Genomic DNA, 15,335 nt, shown 5'->3' on the forward strand with positions numbered 1-15,335 from the left:
CGATCACAGCTCGTGGTGATCGTCCTCAACCCACTTTTCGTCGTCGGCATTCTATCCTATGATGAGAACAGAGAACGTTATCTACTTCTAGTTCTCTCTCTCTCTCTCTCTCTCTCTCTCTCTCTCTCTCTCTCTCTCTCTCTCTCTCTCTCACTCTTTCATCTCGCTCTTACAATCCCTACCTCCGTTTCTATTTCTGCAAAGTTACGGAAACTTCTTCACACATTCGCTAGCTTTCACTTTTTAATATTACCAGAACGAAAGGTGTTAAGATAAACGCGTCGGAAGTATCCGAGCATAGGTTGAGCATAAATTTTGTAAAAGAGAAAGAAAGGTAGAAGATTTATGAGAGAGAGAGAGAGAGAGAGAGAGAGAGAAAGAGAGATGAGTGTGCCACGCAAGACGCACTTTATCGATCCCAACACGAGCAAACGGCTGCTGCTTTCAACGTCATTCTAAATCGGATTTCAACGCAATTATTGTACCAATACCAAGGGAAGAAAATTATTTAGTTGAAAAAATACAAAATTCTCTTCGTTGTGTTATATAAAAGTGAAAAAAAAAAGAAAAAAGCAATACTCGAACGAAAGCTCGAAGGTTAATAAAGTTTTCCTTGGCAATTCCTTCTATTATATAGGTACGTCAACATATACACGCGTGCACACATAACAGCAAAGTGCATCCTTATATACGAAAAGAGAAATGAATAGAGTTCGAACGGAGTTTATTTCGCGCCCTTGGGAGCAATACGTCGTTGTCGTGGTGTCGCGTCGTTTCTGAAATGAAAGCTTGATATATAACACCATGTGTAAGAATATATAGCACGTGTATATAACGGGTGGAGGTTAAAGACCGTCGTCAAGAGAGGAAAAGAGAGACCGACGACGACGACGACGACGACGACGAGTCATGCGTGATATCGATCTCACCTTTTCACAACCGACGAATTGCCTATACACACGTCACATAGCTAATGTAGAGCACGCGCACGGAAACGATCTTTCTCTCTCTCTCTCTCTCTCTCTCTCTCTCTCTCTCTCTCTATCGCGCATACTCTTATTCGTATAAAATCGAATCTACGTATAACGACATACATGTATAGATATAATGTATGCATATATTTTGCCCTATTCTTTCTCTATTTCCAACTTTAATTCCATAAAATCGAATATGCATAAAAAATATATAATTTATGTATATGCATATATATACGAATGCATTTTATACATTTTCCTATCCTTTTCTTTAACATTATATTCTCCTTTATTTCTGTCTTTATTTTTTTCATTTATTCTTATTCCATAAAATTGAATCCTCGTGTAAGTACATAAATATATATGTCAGTATCGAATACATGTGTAAATGTATGTTATACGACGACGATTCTAAACGTACGTGTTTAAGATCGGTGCCATGCACGTTGGTATCGCAACACGTATTCGTGACACCTGGATATATTTGCGGACAAGTCGATTTATCGAGAAAACTCGAGACTTGCTTTGCTTGCTTGCTTGCTTGCTTGCTTATTTGGACTTTACGAGAAAAATTATCTTTCTTATTCGTGTGCGAATTGTACGTTCTGGGATTTGCGGAATTTGAATATTATCTTTTATTCCACATTCTAGATGAAGAACGATAACGATAGTCATTTCGAACGCGAAGAAATCTAATTTGACTTACATTAGATTGGCGTTTCTCAAATCCCGACAACTTTCAATTAACTCCAAACACGCCTACGAAGAAGCGATTAACGTTACGTCGAAACGATTCAAATCAACGTCGATAGTAAAAAATAAAAAGAAAGAAAGAGAGAAAGAAGAGTGGAGCTTTCCACGAGAAGAGGAAAAAAGATAGATCATTTTACGCAATCATCTCCGTTACGTATACTTTCGCTCGAATTCCTCGGCATGAAAGGCTCCTTGGCAATCGAGAGAGAACGTTGTATAGAAATTTAAATCTAATTTTATTTGATGTCCTACAATAATGTATTTTAGACAAATTTCAGAACCATCATATATATGCAATATTATCTTATGTACAAAAAGAAAAAAGAAAAAAAAAAAAAGAAAAAATGAAAGGATTATGTAAAAATGGATGTAATCTTTGCGAGATCCTAATAAGGATAAAATTCGATCGAAAATGGCGAGGAAACCATTGTCGAAACCTTTGAAATAGTTCCCTTCGATAAAACACGTATGATGTTATGAGTGGCACGACAAGGTCTGACGTAACGGCACGCACGAGAAGACATGCCCTTTCACTCTGGCATTTCACTCTCGCGAGATCTGTCTCTCTCCCTGGAGTGACGGAGACAAAAACCAGAGACAGCAACACGGATAGAGAGAGAAAGAGATGGAAGCTGTATTACCAGTATCACTATTCCTGTTACATGACTCACAATCGGTCTGCAATGACGATCATTAAGGATTATGATGAACCTAATGATATCGACAATGATGATGACAATGATGACGACGATTTTCAGTATACATTCCTACGTCGACAACATTTTTATCAAGCTATATGAATTTCAATGAGAAACTCCAATCCTATCTAAAATATAATTTTAAATTAAAAAAAAGAATCTCTCCATTCGGAGTAATTAACATTTCAAAATGAATGAAAATAATATTTCTCCCGAGATCCTTTTGTGAAAACAAGAAAAAGAGTGTGTGTGAGAGGGATGGAGAATGAAATGAAAAAAACAGGATTCTCTCGTTTGAATGTTAAATAAATACCAAATAAAAAAGCATTATACCCGAAATAAAAACAGCAAGATGAATTTTCGCATGGAAGGTAAACAAGTCGATTTTCGCCGAGGTCGAAGTAGAAACACGCATACACATTTTTCCCCGCCTTTTCCTCCCTCCCACCTGTCTATCTATCTACATATCCATATCTATCATTCTCAGCAAGCGAAATTAATCTACGTTAGAGGTGCACGCGTGTAATTATTTGAGATTGTGTAATTTTACGTCTAGACAGAAAAAATTAAAAAGAAGAAAAAGGGGGAAAAAAAAAGAAATAAACATATCGATAAAAATAATAATTACTCAATAAATGTAATTTCCATATTATAATTATTCTTTGTATTTCTCTATATTTTAGTGTCATCGTTTTGTTTCCTATCTCTTGAACTCTATCTTTTTTTCTTCGCGTATATGACTGTTCCAACAGAAGAGCTTCTTAAGAATTTGCTAGCATCTCGCAAGTTTAAAAAGCTAGTCTTTTTTATTTCTCTTCGTCGAGGAGTATGACGACTAAGACGACAACAGGGCGTTTACTTTCGCTACTTAAGGAGCGTCCACACGTCGTGCACCTAAATAAGGCGTGATCGGTACTGAAACGAGTTTCGCACAAGGTAATCTCGTTAATTGGACATGCCACGAGACCCTCTCGTTGTGTCTCTACTCTAGAAAAGCCTCTCGTGTTCCTATGTTCACCCACTCCCTTCTCCCTCCCTATCACTCTTTCTCTTTTATTTTTCCTCTTTTCAACTTTCGCACGATCGCGTCCGCGTAACGTTTGATACTTCATTCCATTCATTTCATTAACGATTCAAATTTGCAGTCATGCGTAATCGAGTCTCTATCCTAAATCAATACTAATTCCTTTGAATCGCGCGTTATCGAACAATCGTTTAATATCTTACGATTATAATAAAGACCGAAATAAAAAATTCATCTGACCGTTCTCTACTAGATTTCAATTATTTTTCTCTCTAATAACACCGTTGCATAATAATTACGAAGCTTGATTTTCTTTTCCCTCTCGAACATGTGCGAGCGAACCTATCATCCGACAAACAACGTCAAAGCGAGGATGATAATCAGCGAGAAAGAATGCAGCTTAAGAAGGAGAGAGAGAAAGACGAGGCTTCTCTCTCCCCGTTAATTAATAACAATTATCATTAGTTGCCTTCATAAGAGGAAAACGAGCAGATATTCTCTCTCTCTCTCTCTCTCTCTCTCTCTCTCTCTCTCTCTCTCTCTCTCTATCTCTCTCACTTCCTCCTACTTTTCATTTTCACAAAGATACACTCAACTTTGATAACTTTTCTCTCTTCTTTAATTTCTACAATTGAACAAACTTATCGAACGTTTAATAAGAAAAATCGCGTTTTAATGAATTATTCTATCGGGTAAGATTTTATTTGAAAAAAAAATATAAAATAAAATAAAATAAAAAAATGTCAAAGGAAGAAAATATAATCGCGCAAGTCGCGTAGATTATACGTGAAATCACCAGCTGTAGAATAGAACACAAAGAGAGAGGAAAGACCGTGCTATATACCTTGACTAAGGTATATACAAGGGGCGGGAGAGAGAGAGAGAGAGCGAGAGAGAGAAAGTACGCGTGAGTCATGGCCGATGACACGCGGAGAACTTACTCGGTCCTCTGTGAATGAAACGTCGTGGAGTAGATTCACGTTGACGTTTACGAGGAATTCTCTCGAGTATCCACGAATCGTCTCTAGAGTATTTCATGCGGAAATAGAGACAGATAGACAGACCCAAATAGGAAAAATAAGTAACACGCGTAAGCGTATATCAATGGAGCCAATCAAAATTGTCACGATTTTACAAATTATTTTTGTTCATCTAATAGTACATTTTGTTGGTTTATACTAACAGTAAGATCAATAAGTAATTATGATATTTTAACAATTGTCTTTTCATTCCTATCTCCTTCTGTCCTAATTTACGCGTTAACTATACTAGAAGAAGAAAAAAAGAAAAGAAAAGAAAAAGATAGATAGGTGGATAGATGGAAGACGAATGTAAAGAGACGTATCGAAGAGAAATCGATTAGAAGCGTGAAAACTCGTTCGATTCGTTTTATTCGAAAGATAAGCTTTCCTCTCTTTCTCTCAGCAACATCTATAAATTCCTCTCATCCGTAAAATCCTCTTGATCTCTGCCGATCTTTATTGCTTTTCTTCCTTTTCATCTTTCTTTTCTTCTAGCATTCTACGTTAATCTCAAAAGTGTCTTCTTATCTATCTTCGAAAGGGTGATTAATTACGAGCGAAAAAGTGAAATGAATTTCAATTGAAAAACTGGCCCCATATATATTATACATATAAATATATATATATATATAAAATTAAGTTTATCGATTTGTTTTATTTAGTCCACTATTACCGACACACGGGTATACACTTAAAAAAGCAATTCTATAGATTGTATATATATGCATTTACATATACGTACGTATATGTAGATAATTGAGAATAAATGCGTACGTAGTTTGTAGTTATTAGAGCATCTCCCTTTCGTTTCGTTGTTCATCTAGGAATTTGATGGTCTCACGGGGTTTAGTTAAAGATGGGCTTATACTCGTATATAGGAACGAGTGATTAATGGTTCCGAGAGTTCTTTGTCGCGATGAGGAGGACGAGGACGAGGACGAGGACAACGACGACTAAGGGAAACGATCAAAGAGGGACAATGCAAGTCGCGCGTAATAGCGTGTCGTCTCGAGCAACTCTTCTAAAAGAATGACTGACTGCCTGAGTAGGGAGGGAAAGGAGAGAGGGAGAGAGAGAGAGAAAAGAGGGAAATGAAACTTCATGGAAAGTTAAACTCGTGTTATAATCGTCTACTTCTTTTTTTCCACCAATTAAGATTAAAGTAAATTTATGTGACCGATGTCGTTGACTTTGAAATGTCTATTTCTAAAGGAACGAAAGTATATACATTTTTCATCTATTAAATTCACGAGCTAGAAAAGAAACCAAAGTTCTATTTTGCATATTAATGAGCGTATTAATTATCCCCCGCGAACAAGAAATTCTCCTTTAATTTAAAATTTGGTGGTATATACGACGCGTTACCGCACGCCGAAGTAAAATTGGGCTGAAATTATTGCGGACGACCTGTGATTCTCGTCGATGAGATTCAAATGAATGTAGAGAAATGTTTCAACTGGCGTTCAAGTGTAGGAAGAAGAGATGATGGAGGTGGTGTCGCTCGTAAAGACCGCAGAGAGTTGCAAACCCGGTGAAATGTGGTTACCCGTGTGTGGATGCGTGTTGATAAATCCTATGACAATGCAAAACCACTGTTCTTCCCTCTGTCTCTCTCACTTTCAATTTGTCTTTGTCATTCATTCCAAATACAAATTTTTCAAGGAACGATAGTATTTATCTATTTAAAAATGAAAATAAAAGAAAATACTATTTGTTCAAACGAATTTTCATTTCAATGCTTCGATATTACGTTGCACAAATTAGAATAGAACACGATCGATTAAATTCTTTGGAAGGAAGACTACATTTTTCAACGAAATCTAATTTGAATTCTCGTTTTATGGAGAATTGAAACGTCGAGAATAAAACCTACATACGATAATTGAAACAGTATTCGGAAAAAATTGATAGAAAAAAAATGAAAATGGTAAAAGATAATAATACGCGGATGGAACGTAGAAATGATCAAATTTCGTTTTATTTAATCGCAGAACGATTAGCGTATAGACAAAAAGAATCGAGCTTATCGTGCAGGACGATAATATCCTTTTACTCGTGTCTGGTTAACGAATTTCGCGGATTAGAGCACGTGTCAAGGCGCGTTTAGTTTAAACGTACCGGCTTTTGAATAATTAACCGCTGTCACCGACAGCCGGTAAACGTCCCGTATCCTCGAACGACGTCTAATTAACCTCTCGTTTCTGCTCAACAGGAATACGAAGCACATAGAATCAAATAGAAAGAGAGAGAGAGAGAGAGAGAGAGAGAAAGAGAGAGAGAACTAGGGTTTTTCAAAGGGAGCGGAACATGATTACATAGAAAGTAGTTTCGACGTCGTCACCTTTGCAAAATTTTGCGACCAAAGAGACCACCCTTGTGGATGGACCACATTTTCCAACATTAACGAACCTAAATCATTCTACATTTTACTAACACAACTAAAAGTTACAATATATCATTGTTTAAATTATTTCAACATATATGTAAAAAAACAAATAGAAAAAATGAAAGAGAAATGTATGATACTAATATCTTGTTTAATCTCCCTTTCTCTTTCTCTTTCTGACATTAATTAGCAATACGTCCACACAAACACATAATTAATGAATGAAGGTAACGATCAAAGGTGATTGCTAATACACGTCGACATTACAACCGTATTACAAAGCGATTATGATTTTGTGATATCGGATACATTAAGTAATATATTAAATTAGTAGGATAATTTAACTGCTGGCAAAGCATAGAAAGACTCCTTCCAAAGAAAATTCATATTGCGAATATTCTAGTATGAAATATAATAAAATATTGGAAAAGAACAGATATAGAATATACGTAATAGAGAAACAGAGAGAAAAAGAGAGAGAAAATTAATTGAGCGTGCAACAGTTTCTCGAGTTTTTGTAATCTCGAAATCGAAGATACACGTCGTTAAAACGTAAAAACAAGCAAGGCTATTTTATTTTTCTCTTCTCAAAAGTAACAACAACGAACGTAAACAAAATCAAAGGAAAACTTTGAATGTTCAACGAGAGTTTTAAAAAAGTTCTAGTTGGCTTTTATAAAATGAAACCGAAGCTTCGTTCGTTCGTTTGTTCTCTTGGCCGAGTCCAAAATAAAAGTTCCTTTTAACATAAGAAAACATTTTTTTCTCACGAAAACAGGTATCACGAGTTACATTTGAAATAGCGGTACCTTGAAATTGACAATAGAATTCTTATTAAGTTGAATACAATAATATACAAAACTATCTTAAAATAATATTATAAGCATCTTCGTTTATTTCCGTCGTATCAATACAAACAACGCGGAGACTTCAATTTTGGTCTGGTTGAGAATATAGAAATAAAAAAGGGCTAGGAAATATATATAGAAAATAGGAAGTGTTAGACTTACCGTTAAAACGAGGATAATCCGTGTGTAAAAGCGAATGGAGAAAAGGGCAAGAAAACTAAGAAGTAGAACAATGCACCGATGCACCCTTTCGAAGAAAAAAAGTTATATATCCCTTTGTTTTTTTCTCAATCTTTCTATAGTCGATAATCGTCGTTGTCGTTGTTGTTGTTGTTGTTGTTGTTGTTAATGCTGTTATTCACTATGTTCTTGTAGCACATATCACACCAATATAATAAATAATTCAAATAAAACGAACTGAAGGAAAATATGAAAGAAAAAAAAAAAAGAAATAGGAAGAAGAAAGAAGAGTGGAGTCACAAATATATCAAATTCCGCGCTCAAGTTGAAACGTCACGCGGGCCCGGATTATTGGCTCGTTTTGCATTCGTCGTCCCTTCACCCTCTCTCTCCCTCTCTCCCTCTCTCTCTCTCTCTCTCAAAATCCGTGTATATATTTCTATCTTCGTCGAAGAACTTTACTTTCACTCCTTAGGAAGAGGCGAACAACGCACTAATAATATATATATATAAAGCCGGTGTGTTATATATATATATATAATATTAATAAATATATATACAAATAACGTAATCCGTGTGTGCAATTGAGCGCTTCTTGAAGGGTGAATTATTTACTTGTTCTTCGTTGGTCTCTTTCTTTCTTATATAGGAGAAGACGAGTCGCAGCTTCTCTATCACGTTACCCGTTCGACCGACCGACTGGTACTCTCTTCTCGTACTCGTAGTCGTCGTTCGTTGGCCGTCAGCACTGCCTCCACCTCCACCTCCACTTCCACCTTCACCTCCACCACCAGCACCAGCACCACCACCAGCACCACCAGCACCACCACCACCACCTTCGTTGCCGCCGTCGCCGTCGCCGCTGCTGCTGTTGCTGTCGTCGGGTTTAGGTCGGCGGTCGCGCGCAGTAATACACTCCACTTTACACGCACGAATGGAATGACGACGCACTACGCACGCATGCACGCAACCACGCACGCGCGATTTACGAAAAATGCTCAGATGCGAACAGACAAAATCTTATATATATATATATATATATATATATATTCTTCTCTTCCTCTCTCTCTCTCTTTTTGTCTCTTTTGGATTCGACAGATTTTACATAAAAAAAAAAAGCAAAGAGCGAAAGAGAACACACTAGAACAATGGATTTGTACAAAATAGAAAAGGATAAAACGATAAGCTTCCCACTATTATTGTTCTTCCTCTTCTTGTTTGTTTTTTTTTTCTTCGATGTTTTTTGTGGATGCAAATAAAAAAAAAAAAGATACAATATAATACTGACAATATAAAGAAATAAATTGAATTGTTGTCGTCGCGATGATATATGTATGTAGCAGCAAAATAAAAAAAAATATTCGATACGATTAAGAGAATAAACGTAATAGCCCCTTCTTTATATCAATGTTATATTTCGATCGTTCCGTACGTTCCTTTGTTCCTCACGGCTCGGCCGCTGCTACGTGACTGACCGGTTCGTGCGCACCCGTACCGTGCGAGGTGTGCCGAAGACGAACGAAGAGGGACCAACGACGACGACGACGAGGAACCTACGACGACGAACCTACGACGACGGTTCGTCGATCGGAAACGACCCTCGCCGACCGAGGGAGCCTTTCTTTGTTCGCCCGAGACTGAATGGCACGCCGGAGTCGTATACAAGATTATACCTTTCCCCCTACCTTCCTCAAGCAACCTCTCTTTTCCTTTACATATATCTCTCCTTATCTATCTTTCGAATTCCTCGTATTCTCGGTCCGTCTTTCGAACCTCCGCTCAACTGAACGTTTTTTCTTCCTATCCCTTAGATTCTCCTCCTAATATGTTTTCCCTTTTTTTCCCCCCTTTACCCCAAATACTTTCTATTTTCCCTAGCATATCCTTTCGCTTTCTCTCTCTCTCTCTTTTAAGCGGTCGGTCGGTCGTCTCAACGAGAAACTCCGATGTAAATGCTTCTACGATCTGTTAGTAACTGAAAGTCACGATACACTCCAGAATAATATATATATATATCTGTATGTGTAATGTCTACGTGCATATGTATGTTGGCAGATACTGACTCGACGCGACATGGGCGTCCCGACGTGGGCGTCCCTGCTACTCGTCGACGCGACGCTATATCCAACTTGGAAAGGGTGGGTTCTAACCACCACCACCACCACCACCACTATCACTACCACACTACTATTACTAACCCCTCATCCTCTCTACGACTCTGTAATACCAGACTGCCTCGAATATCACCCCTTCGAGATTGTAAGGGTGAATTGCAACGGGTGTCCGAATCGCTTCCAGACACTTTTTCTCTTCTTTCTTCGATTATTAATCGTATTGAAAACATACACGTTTAAACGTTCCTATTAATTAAGATTTACATGAGATAAATGTTAGATTACCTATCGAAAGCGTGCACCTATTTCAGATCAGATTTTCTCTAAACTATATTAGAAATTTGTTTGTCTCTCGTCTAAACATTAAACATCTATTATATCGACTAATTTATTTCATTCCTCTTATGTTCGCGAATGGACTCATTAAAATGATTATTTGACGAGAGACTCGACATAGAAATCGATTATAATAGGCGTACGAGTTCGCAATAAACCTACGTAATAGACGAGAGACAAATAACCTAGCGTTCTAAAAAAGCAGCTCGATATCTCAATAACATCGTAAAACGGTATCCAATTACCGAGGGAAAAAAAGAGAGAAAGGAGGATAAGGATAGAGAGAAAGGATTAGAAACATTTCTTCCATGCCATAACCTACGGTACATCGTAATTTCTCATGGATCGATAAAAGCTAACCCTTTATACATATTTACAGGATGATTCGATACAACTATTCCCTACTATTCGCATACGATGAGATAATATGTAATTAAACACTTTATTTATATACTTCATCCTTGATTTTCATTGAATTTTTACGAACGTGGATGATGAAGAAAATAAAAAGTTAGCAGCAAAGTTAGAATTAGAAAATCCTCCCGGACTTGTGACACATCTGCGCACAAAAATTCTATCAGAAAATTGAATTAATGTTAGTTTCAGTTATTTTTCCCCATTATCGATGAATTGAAAAACGATAGAAGAAGAGAAAGAACATTTTCTTTACGTGTAATATGTGTTAGTAACGTTAAATAATGAATAAAAGATCGTTCGGTGAACTTCTATCGTTCGAGAGAAATTTTTCCATAAAGATAGAAACAGAAAATAGAACTAGAGAAAAAAAAGGCTGGGAAAAGGCTGGGAAAAGGTTGGGAAAAGGCTGGGAAAAGGCAGGGAAAAGGGAGACAGAGGTTTTAGAATTTCAAAGTTCCCCATTTCCTCCGTCCCTCTTTTCGAAAAGAATTTGGTTCAGAACCTCCACTCCATCGACGAATGTTTTTCTACGAACGTTAAATTTCTCGCTTTCTCTTCTCCTTTTTTTTCCATCCATTTTATTTTCCTTTTCTTTTTTAAATTTTATTAAAATTTGAAAGAAAAGGTTCCTTCCAGCTTTCAAAAATCAGGTAGATCATCGTACGTAGAAAAGCATATTTTAAAAAACAGAACCTTTTCTTCTGTCCTACTATGAGAAAAAAAATGCTGTTTCTTCGGCAAAATAAATAGTCGAGGGGCTTATTTAAGGATTCCATGAATGTCTCCTTGGAAGACTTATCTGCCTTTTTTCCCCTATTTTTTTCTCCTTTTTGTTTCATTTGAATAAGAAAATTCATGGATCCTAGGAAATTCCAGTCTTATGTGTGAATTTTTCGTATCGAATATTTTTTTAAATCACTACCGAGTCATTCAATTAATCCGAAAACAAAATTCGTAGTTTCTCTAAGTCTCTATCCTTTTCAAACTCCAGCAAAAATTTGAAAAATGCTCGTACAAAGGTCGAATGAAAATGGTAGACATAGACGAATAGAAAAACCGTCCCTAATAATATCCAGATTCACTAAACTAAAGATAGAAAAAGGAAATAGTCGGCTGTTTAGAAAAAGAAATAAAAGGACAAAAAAAATGTAAAGGAAATGTTAAAAAATAAAAGGAGTCTTTTCTTTCTCGCCCTTACTTTGGGTTACAAAAATGTCTCGAAAAGATCGGAAAGGCAATAGAAAGAACATAAACGATCGACCTTTCCGTTCTTTATCTTTTCCATTCTTCGACTTTTCCTTTTTCTTCTTGTTCTTCTTTTCTTAGAAAGAGTTCAAAAATCTTTCGTTGACTCAACTTACAAAAATAAATGATTTATAAGATCCGAATTTGACATTCTATTTGCTTAACGAAAAAGTCGAAAACTCAGATGATATTTTCGATTAGACATAGAGAATTTCAATATTTCAAATGAATTAAATTCTAAATCAAATTAACGCATATCCATTATTCTAATATTTATTTAGATCGAAAACCTTCTAGATTGGAAAATATTTTCAAGATAAAATTCGTTCGATTTAGAATCGAAGGAACACACGCGCAGGCGTCTATTTATTCCATCATTGCTCGGGGCAATAATCGAAAGTCTCACTCGAATGAATCCTGAGAGTTCGATAAATTCGTTAAAGGTCTCGAAGGACGTTCTCGAAGAGTCTATCGGAGGGCTTGCTTAAACCATTTTTATTTGTACTCTTTGCAACGTAATCCTTTTTTGTCTTCCCCGGAGAGGTAACGCATCAGACATCGAAAGTGAAATAAAAAAAAAAAACTAGAAATTTATATATATATATATCTCTCTTTATTTTTATTTCCTTTGGTGATTTCTGTTCCCTCCCTTCTTGTGTCTCCTCCGTGTCTCTACCTCTTCTTTCGTGATATACGAACGAGAAATGTTGAGAACATTTGTAAATTCTATCGACGTCACCATCGTCGACCAACATGCATCAATATTTGTTCGAATTGAGGAAAAGAGAAAAAGAAGATAAGAGAAACGGTATTAGACCAACGCGCAAAACGCAAATAGTGCACAACCAACATTGAAAATCGATACAATTTTGTCTATGAAAATAAAATGAAAATAAAAATAAAGAAAGATAGTGAAATATATGGGATACTATTAAAAATATTGAAGAAACGCAACCCTGACGCAACGATTTGCATCGTTGTTGGAAAGACGAATTACATAAAGTACGTTTGACTTTTCGAATAAAGCGAATTCACGAATCTCGATAGAACAAAGAGAAACGATTCTCCTGATCCTTTCCGAGTTGTTTGTTTAACTGTCGGAGAGAAAGTACTCGTTTAACTTCTTCTCGTCTTCAACTACGAAACGAGTTAATAATAATCAACGATGTTGTCTCGTAAGAAGCTTTACGAACTTATCTTCTTCGACAATTTTATATTACATTAGCGAAAGAAAAAAAAGACAGAAAGGAAAGGAGAGAGAGTTAATTAATAAAATATAATGAAAAGCTCAGTAAATTAGAAAAATACAAAAATACGTTAACAACGTGTGAAAAAAATAAAAGAGTTAAAAGAGAAAAAAAATGTGAAGGTAAATATTGTTACGGCCCTGAAGGAAAAGTTCAACCGACCAACATGGGGCACCTGCTTCAGGAGCAGGAGACGTTACATGCAACGAACCTACCCTACCTTCTCCTCTCCTTTACTCACAATGTCTTTTGGCTCGTCGGTTACGTTCCATTTCGTTCCGGGCAAGCGGATACAAAGGGCAGTGGTTCTCGTTCGCCAGACAGCCCACGAAAAGGACCAAGACGAGGACGAAGACGAGGACGAAGACGAGGACGAATACGAGCCTATTTTCTGTTTTTCTTTTTTCGCGTCGATCGAAATTACAGAGCAAATAAAGAATAAGTAAATGTTGACCTACGAGAAGAGTTCTTTAATTAGCAAATAAAACACTCCAAAATATAATCAAATTAATGGGGATACATTAGAATTTCTTCTTAATAGAAATGTATTTCGAAAAAATTAATATAGAAAAGAAATGTTTTTATAGAAATTCTAACGTTTTACTTTTCCCCATCGATCTTCAAATTTTTCCCAATTCTCAATTTCTCCCTCGACCTCAACTACAAATTCATTTTTATACGAAACCCTCATATTAATAGCGTATAGACGTTTCCTTGGTCTGACGCAAGGGACGTGGCGCGCACGTTTATGTTTTCCCATATATCGACGACGTATTCGAAATCGAGTCATCACGGACACGACAACGCACGACGACAACGCACGACGACAACGCACGACGACAACGCACGGCATGGCGTGTGCCATGACGGGAAACAGCTGACTTGTACTTTTTCGTTGGAGAGAAGCAGCTGGCCTCCCAGCTTGGGCCCACGGCCCAAAAGCCGTCTGCGTTCCTTATACCGGGTGTCCATTTAGTCTTCACAAATTATTCCCTACTATATCCAATCGAAAGAATTAAAAGCTCCCTTAACCTCTCCTCCCCGAAAAAAATAAATATCATTAAAGATTATATTGCGTAATATCGTACGAAACGCATATATGCAATAACAAATGAAATCTGTTCGAACGCGTTCCCCTCCTCAATGTTTCATTTTTTACTTTTTTATTTCCCCGAGTTTCGATCTCTCGACGTACTTTTTCTCTGACTTTTTTTTTTCTCCGTTATATTTTTCCTCTTCTTTTATAAACCCCGGTGCATTTCATATGCAACGTGAAATAACGTTCGACTCGAATAATATCTGCTCTCGTGCTCTATCAAGCAGCAAGCACGAAGCCCTCAGCCGGTCCACTTAAAAAGAAAAAGAAAGAGAGCGGGCGAGAGAAAGAGAGAGAGCGTCGCCTATTTGTCGCTTTGAACAAAAATCGAATGCTTTCATCGTAGCATCCTCTACTCCCACACCACCCCCCCCCAGCCCTTTACCATCCTCTGGAGAATCTATAGAGTGAGATATTTCAATGACAACGTTCGAAAAAATGCATCATCTTCATCTACTTCTTCTTCTTCTTCTTCTTCTTCCATACGTTACTCAAATCAAACGAAATAAAATTAATAAATTAAAAAAAAAAAAAGAATTAATTGAAAATAAAATAAAGATACTATATCTTTCTCGCTTTATATTTTGTTTGTTCCTTTACGTCGCAAGAAAAACTGATGTCTTGTTTAAATGAATCATCCGGTATATAGATATTTTTTGAACCGAAACGCCAATATTATCCAATATATATCGTTCGATATAGTATTCTATCGAATGCGAAACGCGTTCCAATGTTTCAACGGCGAATAATAGTCCAGTAAATTGTTCTTCTCGCGATCGATCGATCGATGCATATATGTATGTATTGTCAGGTAGATCCAAACGCATGTCCATCCTCTCTAACAATAGCTCTCCAGTTCTCTCTCTCCTCTCTTTCTCTCCTCTCTTTCTCTCCTCTTTCTCTCTCCCTTTATCTCTAATCGTATCTTTCGAACGTGACCAGCACAATTGAAGACTTTGGCTTCTCTGGCATGATTTTCGTGTTAAATTACATTC

At 36.8% G+C, this 15,335-nt stretch overlaps 1 protein-coding gene across 2 annotated transcripts in view; it reads right to left on the reverse strand.

Moving 5' to 3' along the window:
* Positions 1-15,335, reverse strand: part of LOC106787667 (brain tumor protein-like) — a 59,641-nt gene that overhangs the window by 36,290 nt on the left and 8,016 nt on the right. Inside the window, exon 1 of one of the 2 annotated variants that reach the window (XM_014750234.1) lies at positions 7,868-8,852. The exons of the other annotated variant lie outside the window; for it this stretch is intronic. The gene's annotated coding sequence lies outside the window, so the exon portion shown is untranslated. Of the gene's footprint in view, positions 1-7,867; positions 8,853-15,335 lie in introns of those variants that run through there. 2 annotated transcript variants of the gene reach the window in all.

This window comes from Polistes canadensis, unplaced genomic scaffold (genome assembly GCF_001313835.1).
Source record: "Polistes canadensis isolate GaletaPanama2010 unplaced genomic scaffold, ASM131383v1 scaffold_109, whole genome shotgun sequence".
Classification (NCBI taxonomy): Eukaryota; Metazoa; Arthropoda; class Insecta; order Hymenoptera; family Vespidae; genus Polistes; species Polistes canadensis.